This window comes from Polypterus senegalus, chromosome 15, assembly GCF_016835505.1.
Source record: "Polypterus senegalus isolate Bchr_013 chromosome 15, ASM1683550v1, whole genome shotgun sequence".
Classification (NCBI taxonomy): domain Eukaryota; kingdom Metazoa; phylum Chordata; class Cladistia; order Polypteriformes; family Polypteridae; genus Polypterus; species Polypterus senegalus.
Window position 1 is genome coordinate 4,154,809 of NC_053168.1, and position 21,914 is coordinate 4,176,722.

A 21,914-nucleotide genomic window follows, 5' to 3' on the forward strand; every position below is an offset into this window, starting at 1 on the left:
GCCACTGTCTGTTTTTTCAGTCAATACACTAAAGAGCCACAGAGAGTTATAGGGGATAAGGCATCAAATTCTACATGACATTGCTGATGTGTCTATGGGATCAGAAATGATGGAGAGGGCTTTCTTTAAGCGGCCATTGCTTCTCCTAAATGTTCTTTATGGATGAAATTGATGAACCTACCTACAGTAACACTGGGCCTTGAGATCGGTTACTTTACTGAACAGTAGTGCATTGAGTCAGCATGCTGTCTATTGAACCCCTGGACCATCCATCCATCCATCCATTTTCCATCCCGCTGAATCCGAACACAGGGTCACGGGGGTCTACTGGAGCCAATCCCAGCCAACACAGGGCACAAGGCAGGAACCAATCCCGGGCAGGGTGCCAACCCACCGCAGCCCCTGGACCATGACAATGTGAATTTGGTTAGTTTGTTGGTTATTGGGAGTTCTGATTTTACAGTGCATTGCCTCACCCACCACATGGCAAACCACCCAGACTGAGATCTGAATGCTGCTGTGCAATGGGTGACACCTCAGAACCACACTGGAACATGCTTCTCCTAAATATTAAAGCCTAGAAAAAAATATTAACAGCACTCAATTCCAGGAGCAACTTGAGAGATCAGGACTTACCTCTGAAAGCCTTCCAGTGTTCTTCCCAGCACTCACTCTTAGGGGCTCGAGGTGTCCCTACAAGTCCAGACCGCAGCTCTCCTATAGAGGGTCTGATACACTTCACACCATCTGCCCGTTATAATGGGTGAAGGGTTAGGGTTAGGGATACATCACTGGACTTCGGTCCTGAATTTCACCTACGCTAGGATTTCCTTTCAATAGAATTTTCATAGTAAAAAGGGTCTCATACAAAAAGGAGAAAGTGGTACAATGAGGAGGCAGACGATTGGATGATGCCATCAGATTTCCTTTCAAGTGTGTGAACATCGAAAGCTTGTAATTTTCAGCTTTATTATTCAGCCTCAGTTTTGTTTGCGTTAAGCACATCCGCCTCCTGCCATTTTCCAACCCGCTGATCTTCAAGCGTTAAAGTCTCCCTGGTGGCCCCCATCTTTTCCACATAAAATACAGTAGGTCATCTCATTGATTACTCCTTTGTATTCCCCTGACTCTGCCTTCTGGGCCGCTTGGCTGTTTATTCGGTGAAGCCATTGATTTTGGGCACAAAGGCTAACAGGAGGCAACACCCTCCACCCGAGTGATGGGATATTCAGAGTCTTTCATTATAATCCATCATCCTTGTTTTAACACACCCTGAGTCCTTTAAACTTGATGGGCCTTACAATTTATTTGACTGATTTGTGAAAACTCTGCTGATCAAGCTGCCCTGTGGGACATCCTGAGACCTCGCAGGATCCCCTCAAGGTTGCTGGATATCATGGCTGGGGTGTTCACTGGTACTGTGAGTGCTGTGCAAAGTGGAGGCAGAACCTCTGTGTTTTTCCCAGTTGATTCTGGGGTCCGTCAGCAGTGTGTTCTGCTCCTACTCTGTTCAATGGCTTCACGGATTGGGTGTTGGGCAGGTTGTGGGGTCCAGTGGCTGTGGGTCATCTGTTGATGAAGTGAGATTCACTGATGTTGACTTGGCTGACGATGCTGTGATCTTCGCGGAGTCAATGGAGGCTCTGATTGGGGCTCTGATTGGGGCTCTCAAGAGACGGAGTGAGGGGTCTGAGTGTCTGGGCTTGCGAGGGTCCTGATAAAAACCAAGAGCCAGGCCTTTAATGACCTCTTGGGCACGGCCATCAGCAGTGTATCTGTCTGCGGAGAGAGTGTTGACCTTGTCGAGAGGTTTACTTTCCTTGGCAGTGACATTCATGACTCTGGTGACTCTTCCTGTGAAGTCAGTAGACGGATTGGGAGAGCATGGGGGGTCATGAGGTCGCTGGAAAGGGGTGTGTGGCACTCCTGATATCAGCAAAAAGTCGAAGGTCCAAGTCTTTAGAGTCCTGGTGCTTCCTGTTTGTGAGACATGGATGCCATCCAGTGACCTGAGATGAAGACTGGACTCCTTCATGTGCGTCTCTTTAGAGAATCCTTGGGTCCCACTGGTTAGACTTAGTGTTGCTCACGGAGTCCCGAATGAGGCACATTACCTGCATGGTGAGGGAGCATCAGTTACGGCACTATGGCCATGTGGCACGATTACCCGAGGGTGATCCTTATTGTTGAGGACCCGAGTGGCTGGACCAGGCGAAGGGGGTACTCACATAACAAATTGGTTGCAGCAGATAGAGGGTGGGACTGAATCACATGTCTGCCTGGGGGGTTGCCAACTGGGATCCCAAGCTGTTTCATCATGTGGTGGGTGCAACAACGTGCTGTACCAGTGCATGCTCCCCAACCTGTTTCTTTACAGCTACGTATTTAAGTGAATCAATTCATGTGATTCATATTTTTCATCACTAGGATCAAGGGCCAGTGTGTCAGGAAAAAAAAAAAATCTCGACCCGAGGGGAGGGGGTCCCCTTTGGAAAAATAGCTGAAATGGAATATTTATAGAGTGTGGTGGTTGATGCATTTCAAAAATATGAACAGAGGGGGGTGACACACTTCAGTTAAGTTGTGCGAACAACGCAAAATCAAATGAAGATGAATTGTGCGATGCATTCCCAGGTAACCATTTGGTCTGACCGTGACAGAATCAGTGAAAGAGGGAATCGTTTATGGGTGATTGTTCATTTCTAGAATCACGTATAAAAGAACTGGGGGACTCCTTTTACAGGTAATGATTCTGTCTGAGAATCAAGTAAAAAGGAGTCTTGTAACTCGTTCGCGGGTAATGATTCAGTTCAAGAATTAAGTGAATAAGAACTCCCTAACTCATTCACACAAGAGTTAAGTAAATGAGAGTCATTCATATTCTTTTGAGGTTTTGATTCAGTTTGAGAATTAAGTGAATGAGAATCAGGCGACTCGTTCATAGGTTAAGATCAGTTGAAGGAACAAGTGAACGAGAATCAAGCCACCTATTCATGGGTGATGATTCATTTCAATAATCAAGGAGGGTGAGTCGTGCATTTGCTTTTGTGGGTAATGATGATGAGAATTGTGGGAGTCCATGTTTTAAATGCTGAAGTTTGTTGATTTTATTCTGGCTTTACAAATTTCTTTTATGTATAGTCTTGGGAAAATTCAGTTTTTGAACTTAAGGACAATGATTCACTTTTGAACTTGAAGGAATCAGAGAATGAGGAAATCGTTTACGGGTGACCACTCAGTTTAAGAATCAAGTGAATAAGAATTGAGGAACTCCTTCAACAGGTAATGATTCAGTTTGAGAATCAAGAAAATGAGAATCAAGCAACTCGTTCACGGGTAATGATTAATTTCAAGAACTGAGGGAATGAGAACTGCGTAACCCCTTTCATCGGTAATGAGCCTCATTCACACATGAGTTAAGTGAATGAGAACAATGCAAATCCTTTTTGTGGGTCTGATTCCGATCAAGGGATAAAGAGTTGTGCAACTCTGCTCAGGAGTAATGAAAGAATCGGTGAGTGACAGTAAATTTTCATGGGTGATTATTTAGTTTGAGAATCAAATGAATGAAAATTGTGGGACTCCTTTTGCAAATAATGATTCAGTTTGAGAATCAAGTGAACGATAATCAGGCAACTCATTCATGGGTAACGATCAGTTCAAGAATCAAAAGAAGAAGAATCATGTAACTCATTTAGAACATTAGAACACTAGAACACTCTAGACGAGAACAGGTCATTCAGCCCAACAAAGCTCACCAGTCCTCTCCACTTATTTCTTCCAAGAAAACATCAAGTCGAGTTTTGAAAGTCCCTAACATCTTGCTGTCTACCACACTACTTGGTCGCTTATTCCAAGTGTCTATCGTTCTTTGTGTAAAGAAAAACCTAATGTTTGTGCGAAATTTACTCTTAACAAGTTTCCAACTGTGTCCCCGTGTTCTTGATGAACTCCTTTTAAAATAACAGTCTCGATCCACTGGACTAATTCTCTTAATAATTTTAAACACTTCAATCATGTCACCTCTTAATCTTCTTTTGCTTAAACTGTAAAGGCTCAGCTCTTTCAATCTTTTCTCGTAACTCATCCCCTATAGTCCTGAATCAGCCTAGTCGCTCTTCTCTGGACCTTCTCTTGTTCTGCTATGTCCTTTTTGTAGACCGGAGACCCAAAACTGCACCCAGGACTCCAGATGAGGCCTCACCAGTGTGTTATAAAGCTTGAGCAGAACCTCCTGTGACTTGAACTCCACACATCAAGGCGCTATATAACCTGACATTCTGTTAGCCTTCTTAATGGCTTCTGGACTCTGTCGGGAAGTCGATAGTCCACTATGACTCCTAAATCCTTCTCGTAAGGTGGACTCTCGATTTTCAGACCCCCATTGTGTATTCAAACCTCACATTTTGACTCCCTATGTGTAATTCTTTACATTTACTGACATTAAATTCATCTGCCACAAATCTGCCCAAGCCTGTCTACCATCCAAGTCCTTCTGTGATGATATAACGGATTCCAAATTATCTGCTAATCCACCCATCTTGGTATCATCTGCAAACTTAACCAGCTTGTTACTTATATTCCTATCTAAATCATTTATATATATTAAAAATAGCAGCGGCCTTTGTGGGTCATTTGTGGGTAATGATTCAGTTCAAGAATCAAGAAAAAGTGAATTGTGTATCTCCTTTTCTCAGTGAATCAGTTTGAGAATTAAGTAAATAAGAATCCCGCAATTTGTGCATGGGTAATGTTTCAGTTCAAGAATCAAAATAACGAGAATCGTGCAACTGCTTTCAACGGTAATGATTCAGCTTGAGAAACAATTGAAAGAGAATCTTGGGACTCCATGTTTTAAATACCAGTATTTGTTATTTTATTCTGGCTTTATAAATGTCTATTGTGTCTAGACAGCTGAGAAATCTTTTTATTTGTTTGTTTTTAGTTATGGATTATGAGGACCTGTTTTTTATACCCATTATTTATATTATGTTTATTAATGTAAACATTTTTTATTTTGGAGACTGCTGTGATGCTTTTTAATTTTCATTACGGGTGCTGCCATTTTGTAGTCTTGTTGCTGCAAAGCTTTAGGGGCGAGGTAACAGGAGTGATGTCATTAACAAGACCATTTAGTACCTGAAGGCGTGTCGCTATTGGCACCCACGTTTTAGCAGCAATAATTATTATAAAAGTAACAAAAAATTAGTATACAGAATGATTGAAAAGTCGGAAAATTCCATTACCAATTTCTCCAAGCAAGGGTGATGGTATTGTTTTTTTATTTTAACAAAAGTAACAATGACAACAACAACGGTAATAAATAATAATTGTGAAAAACCACGACTTTTGGATGTGGTTAAAAAATGCCTTTTAAATGCCTATTTTTATTTTTTTATTTGAACCCTACAGTATGCCCCCAAAGCACTTTAATTTCGTTGCAAACTCAGCTTAATACATTACCTAAAAACAGAATGTAAAGGTAAACCCGTATACTGTACAGTATTGTCTCCCGCGGTGCTAGAATGTAAAATACCGATGTCACCGCTATACGCACTATAATTCATGCAAATGCGTTTTCTTTGGTATGCGCTGTCGTTTTCTTTGTTATAAGTAGAGTAAATACATAATAATGTAATTTAATTAAAATACAGTAAAATGTACTCACCAATGATGAATGATATTGATGATGATAGATGTGCAGTACGATGCACAGGATTTAAAACTGCTCGGATGGCGCCTCTTCTTCAGGTGCTTCAGGAGGAGTCGTATCTTCTGACAGGTCTTCTTCTGGTGGGGTTCTGTGCTGGCTTTTCTTTATAGGTTTCAGGAACATTGTTATAGGAAGTTGCTACGTTGTCTCCTGTAGCGAACTGCTGGTACAATTTTCTGTGCTTTCTCACAGATGATGTTACCGTCCAAGGCAATGTTCTTCCTGCAGTCGGTGATCCACAGTGCCAAAGCAGATTCCATCCTGACGATATTTTGATTCCTTACGGTCGTTACCTTTTTGGCACCATCACAGAAACTTACGGATACAGTACTCCAGATCGCTGCTTCGTTCTTCATTATGTAGCATACGGTGCTTTCATTAATGCCATAGTGACGCGCTACTGCAGCATAACGTTTTAGTTCCCGGAGCAAATCCAGTAGTTCAACCTCCTCCTGGAGTGTTTTAAACTTCTTCTGGCGCTTAGGCTCAGGACGATTAAACGACATTGTGTGCGTTTAAGAATAACAAAACAATAACAAAATGGAAAACACAAGGACACTCAGCTGGAGACGCGTCACAAAGCATCAGTCAATCATCAGCAAGGAGAAATGAATAATGCTCTCGGATTGGTTACTTTCACCATCCCAAACCACGCTAGTAAACCCAGTCACCTGGAGATGCGTCACATGGCAGCAATCAATCAGCAGCAAGGAGAAATGAATAACGCTCTCGGATTGGCTACTTTCACCATCCCACACCGCGTTTCCCTCAGCGGTTGCTTCCTGTTCTCTCTACAGTACAGTATTGCCACGAAAAAAGCCATAAAAAATTGCGGAGGATATTTGTGCTTTTCGCTAACAATTAATAGTTAGGTTCTAAGGAAAAATCCGCAAACGACTGAGTCTGCAAATCCTGAACTACGACTTCACGGAGGTCTACTGTAATTCTGTTTGGGGTTTTACATAATATATACCCTGTCTAATTCACTTAACACGGGAATCCCTGGAGCCTACGAAAAAACTCGTAATCTTGGGCTACCTTAAATCCCTTTGCACCTCTCTATCAGCATCTTTTGTTTTGTAAAAGTGTCGATCAGCACAAGCAGCAGGCAGCCTGATATCCCACTAAATGGAGCTGAAGTCAGTCGCAAAATTCTCTCAGTTCAAGTCTCTTTATCTGGGTGTGAGGTGCCTGGAGTTGTGGAACACAAGCATTCCATATATGTTCCGTGTCTAGAATGGATTCTGGGTAAATGTAGGATGACAGGAAATGCGAGAAATGTAAGAAATGCTGAACACAGAACTAGAAAACAGAAACTTTTTCCATGACATAAAGTGTTTAATGTGTGAAGACTTTAGTCCAAATATCAAATAAACACAGGCGCCTTTGTTCAAGAATATAACCAAAGAAAAAAAAAAATTCAGTTTACATGTTGCTGTCAATGAGTTACAAATCCAAGCTCAAATGTCAATCGACAGGAAGTTGACGTGTCTTCTTGGATGGTGCAGAGATAAGAACTACTGCCTTATAACCAAAAGGTTAGGGGTTCAAGTCCGGGCGCTCCACGTTTGGAGTAGTGAGCTGCTATTATTATTACTATACTATAATAAAAATGTACATTTGATTTGTATCTGTCACATCTGGTATAAATTTGGGCTACTTGTAAAAGTTATCACTTGTGGCAATCTTTCATCCAAGATAAGATGGAAGATCAGCATAGAGGTGGTAGGAGAAGAAGTGACATTACCTAAAGGATGACTGACAAGGGGGGGGGTCCAACACAAGCAACACAGCTGTGGAAAGTCTCTGTAGGGAAGACAAGAGTTTGACCAGGAGACACCAAAGAATCAGCCCGAGAGGTACGACAGTCTAAGGCAGAACGGCGAATTCCAAGTTTCTCAAAGGACGAGATTAGCAGGGTCTCATTTCTGAAGGCTTACTGAGTCTCTGCTGAGAGATCCGCATGCGTCTTCGGCACAGAAAAACAGAAACCTGCCTCTCCGGTCCTTTTACAGAAAAGGTCGCCACGGCCTGCAGAGCTTGTCAGTAGGATTGTCGCTACACAATTCCTTTATGTATCACCGAAATTTAAAGGGCTAAACCGAAGTCAAAACCAAACTGAAGCCTATCCCAGAATGCTTTTCTGTAATTATCTGTGCGTCTCTCACCCAGTCATTCCTTTACTTACCTAAAGCTTGAAGGCACTGCTCCACACGGGCTGCCGCCTTTTATCGCCGGGCCATTGGTGCGGGAGAACTTTGCTCATTCGTGAAGTGACATAATTTAATAAATATTAATAAATATAAATTATCTAATACCAGAGTTTGGCTGAAGACCAACAAATATTCAGTTAAAAGAAAATGTTTAATAGTAAAGAAAATCAGAGAGGTCCAAATACCTGTTCACAACAACGTTTTGTTTTTTTTTTTTGACATACTTTAAAAACAAATTATTGCAATAAATCCTTCATAAATATCCGTTCCTATGAAGTAGGCCTCAGTGTCCCTTATGCCAGTCTGCTACGTTGCTTTGGTGGCTATCGCAGCTGCTGCTGGCTCCTCAGATCTCTCCTGAATCAGCCGATACGTGATGTATGGCATCAAACCGTCCTGCCAGCTAACAATGCAGTAAATCATTCCTGATGCGACGTGAAGAATGGCTTGTGTCAATGGCGGCTGTCATTGCAATGACACTGATGCATCTGCCTGGCAATTATAAAAAATGTTACTGGTAATGTCCTTCTGATCTCATATGTTGAAGCATTTTTTCCTATCGTTTTTCGCTCACGTTGACTCCAAGTGGCTATGACATCGATTATGTTGCTTTCTAAAACCTGATGTTCATGTTCAGATCAGATTGGGTGGGAGCCCAAGCCAGTCCTAGTAGCTTTGGGAATGAGGTTGGAATCAATCCTGGATGGGACAACAGTTCACCACCGATCACACTCCAGTAGACCCCCAGACTCATTTACACTGGACCACGCATGTCTTCAGCGTTTAAAACATCAGAGTAATCTGGACGAGAATGGGCCATTCAGCCCAACAAAACTCCCCAGTCCTGTCCACTTAATTTTTCTAAAGTTGATTTCTGAAGGTCATTAAAGTCCTCCTGTCCACCACACTACTTGATCATGAAATCCAAATGTCTGTGGTTCTCCGTGTAAAGAAAAACTTCCTACTGTTTGTGTGAAATTCACCCTTCACTAGTTTCCAACTGTGTCCCTGTGTTCTTGATGAACTCATTTTACAATAACAGTCTTGATCCACTGGACTAATTCCCTGCATCATTTTAGTCAGTCAGGTCTCCTCTTCATCTCCTGTAAAGGCTCAGCTCTTTTAATCTTTCCTCATCACTCATCCCCTGTAGTCCTTGAATCAGCCTTGTTGCTCTTCTCTGGACTTTCTCTAGTGCTGTTATGTCTGGTGGGCCCAAAACTGCACCCAGGACTCCAGATGAGGCCTCACCAGTGTGTTATAAAGCTTGAGCAGAACCTCCTGTGACTTGTACTCCACACATCAAGGCGCTATATAACCTGAAATTCTGTTAGCTTTCTTAATGGCTTCACTGTCGGAAAGTCGATAGCTTAGAGTCCACTGTGACTGCTAAATCATTCTCATAAGGTGGACTCTCGATTTTCAGACCTCCCATTGTGTATTCAAACCTCACATTTACTTCCTATGTGTAATTCTTTACATTTACTGACATTAAATGTCATCTGCCACAAATCTGCCCAAGCCTGTCTGCTATCTAAATCCTTCTGTGGTGATATAATGGATTCCAAATTATCTGCCAATCCACCTATCTTGGTATAATCTGCAAACTTAACCAGCTTGTTACTTACAGTATATTCCTATCTAAATTATTTTTATACTATATATCTACCTTGTGCTTGGTGTTACTGGAATAGAAAATCAAAAATAGACAGATGGGTTTGCCTTTATATAATACTTGACAAAATAAAAAGCGAATGAAAATGTGGAGTCATGAAATGGTGAATGAAGCTGACAGATGGCTGGCAAACAGGAAATTCTAAAGTCCTCACACCACAATGCAGGTTAATCAGATCTGACAAGCATCACGGTGGGCTTCACTGTAATGATTCTGCAAAACGGTTCAGCTTTTAACTATTTATTGGTAGGCTCTTATATCATAGCATGGTTTCCATTCACTGCTTTTTTGTTTAAAATAGATAGAGAGATATGAACAGCACTATAATACTATATGGATAGATAGATAGATAGATATAAACAGCACTATCAGATAGATAGATAGAATGATGTGAAAGACACTATATAATTGATAGATAGCTAGATTTGAAAGGCACTATATAATAGATAGATAGATAGAGAGATGTGAAAGGCACTATATAATTGATAGATAGATAGATAGAGAGATGTGAAAGGCACTATATAATTGATAGCTAGATTTGAAAGGCACTATATAATTGATAGATATGAACAGCACTATAAGATAGATAGATAGATGGATGTGAAAGGCACTATATAATTGATAGATAGATAGATAGATAGATATGAACAGCTCTATAAAATAGATAATAATATAATATAAGATAGATAGATGTGAAAGGCACTATATAATTGATAGATATGAACAGCACTATAAGATAGATAGATAGATGGATGTGAAAGGCACTATATAATTGATAGCTAGATTTGAAATTCACTATATTATAGATAGATAGATAAATATGAACAGATAGATAGATGTGAAAGGCACTATATAATTGATAGATAGATAGATAGATATGAACAGCACTATAAGATAGATATATAGATAGATAGATGTGAAAGGCACTATATAATTGATAGATAAATAGATAAACACACACACACACATTATAGTTTGAACAGACACCAGAAAGACAATTTAAAAAGAAAGAAAACTTCTGACTTAACAGTCACAGACCCAGCGAGGTGCTATACAGGCGTCTTTCTGTTGTTATTTGTTACATTTTTGTTTTTTTAAGCATGGAAAAGGCGCTCTATAAATGAAATGTATTATTATTATCATTGTTGTTCATGTCTCTTTATTTATGACCATGATATTACAGCTGTAGGCCCCGTCTCCAGTTCCATTTAAGAGCCCAGCAGATTTTTAGATTGCTGCTGTGCCATTATTAACTGTCCAGACTTTGCAGGAAAACTGATAACCAATTTCTAGGGGATGGGTGCAAAAGGAAAAACAAACAAAACTGCAATAAAAGAAAGCGACTGAAACTCAAACAAGAGGCAAAAATCACAGTCAAACTTCAGTCAAGAAGTTCCAAACCAGGCAAGACACAAACATGAATCACAAACTCTGCAAAAAATCAAATCCACAACTGCATTTTTGAACTAAGATCCTGGATGGCCAATCATTTTCTTGATGTAAATCAAAATTAAACGGAGGTGCTTATAGTGGGTCTTGGACTTCTCAGCTCTTTCTCTGTCTTTTCCAAACCTCAAGTCCGCAATCTTGGTGTTACCTTTGATAGTAACCTCTCTTTTGAAAAACAAGTAAATTTTGTAGTCAAGAGTTGCTTTTTCCAACTTTGTGTAGTAGGTAAGATAAAGCCTTTTTTTATCTTCTAAAGATCTTGAGAAAGCTACTCATGCTTTTATTTTTTCTCGCCTCGATTATTGCAATTCGCTGTATTCTGGGATTAACAAATCCCTGATACGCAGGTTACAGTTGGTCCAAAATGCTGCTGCTCGTTTTCTGGTTGGGGCAAGAAAGTCTGACTCTGTTTCTCCTATTTTAGCTTCTTTACACTGTCTGCCTGTCAGTTTTCAAATTGATTTTAAAATCTTGCTGCTAGTTTTTAAATCGTTACATGGGCTCGCTCCTGGCCTATTTATCTGAATTGTGTGTTTTACACCAGCCATCTAGAGTGCTGAGATCTTCTGGTCAGTTGTCTCTTGTTGTCCCTCGTACCGAGTGTCACACTAAGGGGGACAGACAGGACTTTGTCAGCCTCACCTGTGGAGCTCTTTACCTCATCATATTAAGGAGGCGTCTACAATTGAACAGTTCAAAACAAGATTAAAAACTCACTTCTTTTCACTTGCATTCAATGACCTTCAGTAATACTGATGGTTTTCCTCTTTGTGATCATATAACATTATTTCTATTTATTATCTATCTTATTTTATGTTCATATATTTTATTACTATTTATGTTTTATTGTTTTTTCTTTTATTCTATTATTGTAAAGCACTTTGGCCGCAGCATTACTATGTCGTTTTAAATGTGCTATATAAATAAATTGACATTGACAAAGAGAATACAATAAAAGGTTTTGCAGGATTCATCTGCAGATCAGATAACACTCAATGCAAATGCTGAGCTTTTATCCCGTCTGCTGATGAACTCAAGGTCACAATCCCAGAGACCACGCCCCTAGAAACGCAGGATGTGAACCCTAACAACGGTACGCAAAATGGCTTCCACTATAACAAAGGCTATGACACCCCAAAATTCAGCCCCATTCCTGAGAGTCACAGCTTCTGTCTTTTGGTTCTTTTTTTGCATTCAGGACTTCTTGTTTTGTGGACTTTGGATTGGTTTAATGGATTTGATTTTTGGGATTATGGACTTATTTTGCTTGCTTTGGTTTGCCGTTTTGGATATTTCTTTTTGAAATTGTTTTTTTGCTTTGTTTTGCCTTTTTCAGTATCATTTTTGTCAATAACTCTTTTGTATAATTAGAAGTTATATGTTACTTCTGGGAGTCCCAAAGCACGCAAGTCCCAAAAGCACTTCCAAAAATGACCACTAGATGGGTGGAAATCCTGTCAAAAAACCCAGGCCAGATACACACGGGTCTGCATAGAATCTTTATAAAATTAAAGATTCTATTATCACAGAAATTCTCAGCATGTACACAAAGTGCCGTAGAGCACACAAGGCAAAAAGGAGTTGCCAGCACAGCTAATTCAAAGATGACCCAAAACACAATCGAAGATTTAATCAAAATGGAAGATGGAAAAATGGTCAGAAAGAAATATATTACAAAGCACAGCAGAACACAAGAAACCTCACCGACTCCATACTGCATTCGAAAAGAACCGCAAGGAACTGTGGGAGACCCTCCAGATTTATAGCATGCAGGGCATTTCCTGGTGGAGATTGGCAGGACCTACCAGAAAACCCATATATATCTATCCATCCATTTTCCAACCCATTAAATCCGAACACAGGGTCACGGAGGTCTGCTGGAGCCAATCCCAGCCAACACAGGGCGTAAGGCAGAAAAAAGACCCCAGCAGGGTGCCAGCCCACCGCAGGGCACACACACACACCCACGCACCAAGAAAATTCTAGGGACAATTTAGGATCGCCAATCCACCTGACCTGCATGTCTTTGGACTGTGGGAGGAAACCCACACAGACATGGGGAGAACATGCAAACTCCACGCATTGAGGACCCGGGAAGTGAACCTGGGTCTCCTAACTGCGAGACAGTAGCGCTACCACTGTGCCACCGTACCACCCACCCATATATATATAAATATATTTTTAATAACACTTAAGGCTATGTGACTTGCTCAGGGTCAACTTGTGATTCACTGGTGGGCTTTGAGCTGGCAGTCCTGCGCATTGGTGTCCAGTGCCTTTAACACGTCAACAATGCGCCTTCTGTCTCTGACTTCTAAATTTATTATATATTGAAAAAATATGCAATTTTCCATGTTGCAAAACAGTAATAAATCATTTTAATTTCATAATATAAAAACGTGGAAGAGCAGAATCACAATGGCCCTAGTAGACCCCAATCCCGCACTTCCGCATATTTTTAGCAGCCTACTGTGTTATTAAGCCTGCCTGTGTGTGGAGCTCACACTGTTTATTTTCTTTGATATTTTTTTTCATATTATTTTTATAGTCCTAGAAATGTCAGATGGTAAAGCGCATGGCATTCCGTTTTTATTAAAATGTGGGTTCACTAAAGTCTATACAATTATATATAATTATGGCCGTGTCACAAGAATGAGAGCCTTGGTGAGCTGAGGTGTTGGGCTCATCAGGAAACAAACAGTCAGCCCCCCGAAGGCTCAGCTCACGTCAGGAGGAGCCACACAGCTTGACGCTCTTCTCAACCCCGTCCCCCCCCATTTTAGCTGCTTTTGTTTGTTTCTCCTTTTGTGTGCACACAACTTAGGGAAAGTGCAGCAGTCCAGATGTGGAGCAAATAACACGGACCGGCGGGAGCTCTGGCGCCTTTTTATTGAATGCTTAAAAAGAAAGGGAGCCAGCTGGTGGTGAAATGGTGAAGGTGCTGGGCACCAAAGTGCAAGGCCACCAGTTTAAAAGCCACCGCTGAATCACAGGGTGACTCTCAGCCAGACACATCACCTTAAGTGCTATTATTAAAAATGATAAATACAAAACACACATAAATAGATGTAAAACAATGATACTGTATCCTGAGTGGTTAAGTCACCTGGATAAAGGTGACAGCCAAAGGGACAATAAATAGAGAGTGCCAGGGGCACCAGGGGATGGCACAGTGCAAATTAAAGTGTCACACAAGACACACCAGGAGACAGAGAGGGACTGTCAGACAATCCATCTATTATATAGTGCCTTACACTATCTATCTATCTATCTATCTATCTATCTATCTATCTATCTATCTATCTATCTATCTATCTATCTATCTATCTATCTATCTATCTATCTATCTATCATATAGTGCCTTTTCCATCTATCTATCTACTGTATGGTGTCTTTCATATCTCCTTCAACTTCTGTGCATTTTATATTTATCATACAGTGCCTTTAATGTTTTTTTCATTCACTTCCGCTGTTTTTGCATATTTACACTTTATACAGTGTCTTTCTGGGTGGTACAGTGGTACTGCTGATGCTTCACAATAGAGACCAGGGTTCAAATCCCAGGTCTTCTGTGAATGGAGTTGGCATGTTGTTCCCAAGTCCCTTGGGTGCTCCAGTTTTCTCTCACTGGCCAAATACATGCAGTTTAGGTAAATTGGCCTTAGTGTAGATATGTGCGTGTGTGTGTGTGTGTGTGTTTGTCGTTCCTTGCAATGGACTGACGTCCTGTCCAGGGATTGTTCCTGACCTGTGCCCTATGCTAAATAGCATAAGGTCTGTCCCCGTCCCACATGTGATGCGTGACCCTGATGTGGGTTATAAAATGCCATGAAAGTGTCTTTCCTATCTATTACATGGTGCCTTTCCATGCTTATCTATCTAACAGTGGTGCTTTTATATAGCGCCTTGCTATTGCTAACCTCCAGGGTGTGAATACCTTTTTAATAAGCACTGCTGCCTAAGCCTGACGGGTTCCAGCTTTGTAAACTTGAGTTTGTGACAATGAAAACCAAACCCCAGAGGGAGGCCTGCAGGTTTTGATAAAACCAACTGAATGAAGAAAGCCCCCCACGTGCCCGGTGTTGCCGACTATTAGCCGATGGCATCAGCTGATGTTTTCGCTGACTGTAATAAGGTTTTCGACACTTCAATTGGAGGTTCGATTGCATCCCATTCGGGCTGAAGTGTTGCTCCCTCTGCTTTCCAGCGTTTGTGTGTCTTCAATTTCAGTGCTGATATCCATTAGCGGGAGCCGTGGTGTGACATAACAAGGATCAAATTGGGGTGGCCCGTTTAATAAAAGCCGTGCCTCCTCTCATTCCGTGTTCCTCGGGAACTAATAAGATTTTTGGGGATGACTGCCCTCCAGATGGATTGCACATTAAATGACTGTGTGTATTTGAAAATTGACCAATTATCCCACCGGGAATGTTACACGGCATCGGAATTGCCATTCACTTAACTACAAAGACAGCCCTCCTGAGCAGCTGGTGTCTGCTAATGGCCGGGCAGGTCAGACCCCCAGCGTGGAGCACTTTCATCCAAAACTGATTTCTATTAAGTATCCCTCAGAGGTTTGGAGGTAACATGTGGTGTGGATGGCAGCAAATGAACAAAACAGCCAATGACAAATGGAATATCAAGGGCCCCGGCAGCTCTGATTTAAGCTTAACGCATCTGGATTAAGTGGGATAGCCGCATCAGTCGGAGTTGATTTCATCCTTGCAGCGCTCTCATTTATGGCACCTTGCAGTTTATTGAATCTGCTCGTGGGCAGCAAGGTGAAACCACATCCAGTGTACCCATCACCACAGGTGGAGACCCCTCGGCACTTCATCATTAAAGGGAGTATGTGAGTCCACTGGCCTGTGACACAACAATGCACCCACAGGCCACTCATGATCTAGCTATTATATAGTGCCTTCCCCATCTACTAGATTTCTACATTTCACATCTATCTTTTCATCTCTCTATGTATTAATGGAGTGCCATTCACATCTATCAGTCTGTTATGTAACACCTTTGCCATCTATTTATCTATCATAGAGCACCTTTCATGTATTATATAATATCTTTCACATTTTACCATCTATCACATATTGTCATTCACGCCTATCTATCATATAATACCTTTCACACCTTTATATCCATATATTGCATAATGTCTTTGATATAGTATCTATCTATCTATCTATCTATCTATCTATCTATCTATCTATCTATCTATCTATCTATCTATCTATCATATAGTGCCTTTCATATCTATCTATCTATCTATCTATCTATCAATCTATCTATCATATAGTGCCTTTTTCCAACTATCTACCTTTCACGCTTCTCTATCCATATCAAGGTTATTATAGTTTTGCCTTTCTATATTAGTGTTTTATTTGTATATTTTTTCTGACCTTACTTGGAAATTCAGTTTCGTTTTAGTTTTCCTTCATCGTGTATTTTTAGTTTTAATTTAGTTTTTATTTCACAAAGACATTTCTATTTTATTATTAGATCTATTAGTTTCAGTTTTAGTTTTAGTAATTGCTAGCTGTCCCCCGCAGCTCTGCCCGTGTAGTTGTGAAACAGGACAAACTTTAAAAATCAGTAAAAAAAAAAAATTTTGAAATGTCACTTGTATTGAGAAGAATTTCTATTGATAGCTTTCATATCTGAGGGCCCCTTGATATACAATATTTTTGGTTTTGCTATCAGGGGCGAGAATATAGCTCTCTCTTTTCAAAAAAAGTACAAAATTGGCAAGGTATCTCAGGCCAAGCAGGAGGTAGGTACGCTCCATCGTCAAATGTTGGCACTGTATCTGATCGTGTTCAGCTGTGACGGGAGGGCAATCCCCGGTGTGGGGAGAAGAGCATGTGGCCATGATATCTCTGCCAATAGGCAGCTACCATATAAAGCACACGTAGCTGTGATCTCTCTCTCAAAAACGTCAAACGCTACTCCTTAACAATCTGTAGATGATAATGTCTGTTGAACAAACAGGTATTGCTAGCTAAACAGAGTCAAGGTACGCTCTAACACGTGGCGAGAGGTAGAGCGACTCGAATGGAGGCTGGCGCGCGAGTGAGGAGGGCCCAGCCCGGCTCCCTACTCCTGAGGTCCTGCAGCCCCTCTCTCAGATTTGCACGAATAAATCAGTGACGCAACCGAACTATAATAGTGCGATGAGAGAATGTCCAAGCAAATTCTAGAAAAAAAGTGATCTATATCCGTCCTGTAGTTCTCTCGTGAAAAGTGAACAGACAGACAGAAAGAGAGACTTTGAATGTTACATATATAGAGATGGTATAGATAAAGAGCTACTTTGGAGTTTAGTTTTGTTTCACGATCAAACAAAACTGTAGACTTAATGGATTTGGATATGTTAGTGGAAGCTGACAATTTTATACATTTTTATTATATTTTAAAATATAATTCTATGCCATTTGTGCTGAACAAATGTGGTTTGACTGTTGGCATGTTTTATCTTTTCCTTTTGTCGCCCGCAATGGGACAATTTGTAATGAAATTTAGGTGTATTTTACTCTAAATGTCTATACCACACAGCATATCCTGCTCCAAGACAATGTACTTATAATGAATGCCTTCAATATTGGATTAAAAAATCTCCCATACTGGGCTTTGTTATTTTCTACCAGCCATATTAATCTCTGATTCCATCTCAGCCACATACAATTTATAGACAGAATTTTGCCACCTACAGGCCTGAAACGATATCAAAAACCAGAAATCAGATTCTACACACAGGTATGATCATGAAAATCCTGGGGGTTTAGGAAGAACAGGGCCCTTACGCTTGAATTAGTGTGCAGACTCTGCCTGGCTGTATGGAATGAAATAAAGAAAAACAAACATGTAGTGTGAAGGTGAGGGGCTGTGAGACTTGAAGAGCCCACCATAAGGACAGTAAACCCTTAATGGGTGGAGTAAGAACAGGTAATAGGTGTATGTATACGACAAAGACAGCATCTGAGATTAAGAACAATATATACATTATATAAACCTGCTTATCCCGAGCAGGATGGCAGGTAACCTGGAGCCTACCCCAGCAGGTTTGGATGCAAGGCTGGAAAAATCCCTGGTATGCAATATGTATGATAAGGCTGATGTTAAGAATGAAAAGAATATAAAATTTCAACTATCTGTTTTTAGAGAGAGAGAGAAAAAGTGATAAAACGGGGACAGATATTTTAAAACATGATTCTGCTACTTGATTATTTTCATAATATCAGCTATTTTGAGCTGTGAATGTAAAATAAAAAAAATAAATGAATAAATACAGAATAAATACAAAAACACTTTAGTAGGTTTAGTTTTTCAGCATTTGGCAGACTCTCTTCACCTACAGTACCTGCCTGTCGTTTAGTAGAGACTTTGGTAACTCAGGAATTTCATAAGGTTTGTATCACTTCGTTAATAAACGACTTTTTAAAGCAAAAGTGACTGGTCAGTAACAATATGCCGATCTTGTATGATGATTTCTCGATCAGTGCCGTTTTATTTTCAGATTGGATTTTTTCTGTGCGAAGTGGCAGGTGAATTACTGTCAACAAAACGCAAACACCTGAGATGCCTAAACCGAAACGCTACTCACTCGTGATCTTCAGATTTTGTTGAGCAGCACATTCCGATTCCAGAAGTTTGAATTACATCTTAATATACAACAAGCACAAAGAAAGGCGGCCCAGTAAATCGCTTTCTATTTCACGAGCTTTACGCGCCTGTCGTCAGCCCGCCCTGTCACCACCAGTGCTGTGTGAACTGCCGTCCTCCGTCACCGGCTGCCGATCACTGGATGAATACACGCAGGCGGGCCGGTGGCTCATGGTAGATGACTTTCTGTTTTAGAGTTAAAAGTCACAAGGGTTAAAGATTGACAGCAAGAATATTCATCCAAAAATGAAAACTAAAAATATATTTAGTAAATTATTATTTTATTTCAGTTAGTCTTTCCAGCTACTTTAATAGTTTCGTTTAGTTTTAGTTTTTCATTTCAGCTTCCTTAATTATTTTATTTCAGTTTACAAAAATGTGTTGTAATCACATTAATCACATCAAATCAAAACAGAGTTTCAGTTTTGATTTTAGTTTTTGTTAACTATAATAACCTTGACTCCTCCTTGAACCGTCACCTTATCGTGGTGGAGGGGTTTGCGTGTCCCAATGATCCTAGGAGCTATGTTGTCCAGGGCTTTATACCCCTGGTAGGGCCACCCAAGGCAAACTGGTCCTGGGTGAGGGATGAGACAAAGAGCGGTTCAATAAACCTCCAATGAAAAATAAAAACTGTGGACGACGTTTTCCCTTGCCCGACGCGGGTCACCGGGGCCCCCCTCTGGAGCCAGGCCTGGAGGTGGGGCTCGATGGCGAGCGCCTGGTGGCCGGGCCTGCACCCATGGGGCTCGGCCGGGCACAGCCTGAAGAGGTAACGTGGGTCCTCCTCCCCATGGGCTCACCACCTATGGGAGGGGCCAAGGAGGTTGGGTGCAATGTGAGTTGAGTGGTGGCCGAAGGCGGGGACCTTGGCGGTCTGATCCTCGGCTACAGAAACTGGCTCTTGGGACGTGGAATGTCACCTCTGAAGGGGAAGGAGCCTGAGCTAGTGCGCGAGGTCGAGAGGTTCCGCTAGATATAGTCGGACTCACCTCGACGCACAGCTTGGACTCTGGAACCAATCTCCTTGAGAGGGGCTGGACTCTCTACCACTCTGGAGTTGCCCCCGGTGAGAGGCGGCGAGCAGGTGTGGGCATACTTATTGCCCCCCGACTCGGAGCCTGTGCATTGGGGTTTACCCCGGTGGACGAGAGGGTGGCCTCCCTCCGTCTTCGGGTGGGGGGAAGGGTCCTGACTGTTGTTTGTGCGTATGCGCCGAGCAGCAGTTTGGAGTATCCACCCTTTTTGGAGTCTCTGGAGGGGTTGCTAGAGGGCATACCTTCTGGGATTCCCTCGTTTTGCTGGGAGACTTCAATGCTCACGTGGGCAATGACAGTGAGACCTGGAAGGGCGTGATTGGGAGGAATGGCCCCGATCTGAACCCGAAGCGGTGTTTTGTTATTGGACTTCTGTGCTCGTCACGGATTGTCCATAACGAACACCATGTTCAAGCATAAGGGTGTTCATATGTGCATTTGGCACCAGGACACCCTAGGCCTCAGGTCGATGATCGACTTTGTGGTCGTGTCATCGGACTTGCGGCCATATGTCTTGGACACTCGGGTGAAGAGAGGGCGGAGCTGTCAACTGATCACCACCTGGTGGTGAGTTGGCTTCGATGGTGGGGGAAGATGCCGGTCAGACCTGGTAGGCCCAAACGTGTCGTGAGGGTCTGCTGGGAACGGCTGGCAGAGTCCCCTGTCAGAAGTAGCTTCAACTCCCACCTCCGGCAGAACTTCAACCACGTCCCGAGGGAGGTGGGGGACATTGAGTCCGAATGGGCCATGTTCCGTGCCTCTATTGTTGAGGCGGCTGACCGGAGCTGTGGCCGCAAGGTGGTCGGTGCCTGTCCTATAGGACTTTTTTGTCCTGTGGGTCTCTGGAGGCAGCTGATAGGTACCGGCAGGCCAAGCGGAACGCTGCTTCGTTGTTGCTGAGGCAAAACTCGGGCATGGGAGGAGTTTGAGAGGCCATGGAGAACGACTTTGGACGGCTTCGAGGAGATTCTGGTCCACCGTCCGCGTCTCAGGGGGGAAGCAGTGCAGTGTCAACACCGTATATAGTGGGATGGTGCGCTGCTGACCTCACTCGACGCTGTGGGTCGGTGGGAGGAGTACTTCAAGACCTCCTCAATCCCACTAACATGCCTTCCACGAGGAAGCAGAGCCTGGGGACTCTGAGGTGGGCTCTCCCATCTCTGGGACTGAAGTCACCGAGGTGGTCAAAAAACTCCTTGGTGGCAGGGCCCTGGGGGTGGATGAGATACCCGAGTTCCTTAAGGCTCTGGATGTTGTAGGACTGTCTTGGTTGACACGCCTCTGCAACATCGCATGGACATCGGGACAGTGCCTCTGGATTGGCAGACGGGGTGGTGGTCCCCTCTTTAAAAGGGGACCGGAGGGTGTGTTCCAACTATAGAGGGATCACACTCCTCAGCCTCCCTGGAAAAGTCTATTCGGGGTTCTGGAGAGGAGGGTCCGCCGGATAGTGAACCTCGGATTCAGGAGGAACAGTGTGGTTTTCGTCCCTGGTCGCGGAACAGTGGACCAGCTCTTCACCCTTAGCAGAGTCCTGAGGGTGCATGGGAGTTTGCCCGACCAGTCTACATGTGTTTTGTGGACTTGGAAAAGGCATTCGACCGTGTCCCTCGGGAATCCTGTGGGGGTGCTCGGGAGTATGGGGTACCGGACCCCTGATAAGAGCTGTTCGGTCTCTGTACAACCGTGTCAGAGCTTGGTCCGCATTGCCGCAGTAAGTCGAGCCCGCTTCCAGTGAGAGTTGGACTCCGCTGCCCTTTGTCACCATTCTGTTCATAACTTTTATGGACAGAATTTCTAGGCGCAGCCAGGGTGTTGAAGGGGTCCGGTTTGGTGGACTCAGGATTGGGTCACTGCTTTTGCAGATGATGTTGTCCTGTTTGCTTCATCAGGCCGTGATCTTCAGCTCTCTGGATCGGTTCGCAGCTGAGTGTGAAGCGGCTGGGATGAGAATCAGCACCTCCAAATCCGAGAGCATGGTCCTCAGCCGGAAAAGGGTGGAGTGCCCTCTCAGGGTTGGAGGAGAGATCCTGCCCCAAGTGGAGGAGTTCAAGTATCTCGGGTCTTGTTCACGAGTGAGGGAAAAATGGAGCGCGAGATCGACAGGCGGATCGGTGCGGTGTCCACAGTGATGTAAGCTCTACATCGGTCTGTCGTGG

At 42.6% G+C, this 21,914-nt stretch overlaps 1 protein-coding gene across 1 annotated transcript in view; it reads left to right on the plus strand.

The window, feature by feature from the left end:
• Window positions 1–21,914, plus strand: part of nek11 (NIMA-related kinase 11) — a 302,567-nt gene that overhangs the window by 197,747 nt on the left and 82,906 nt on the right. The gene's annotated exons all lie outside the window — the stretch shown is intronic.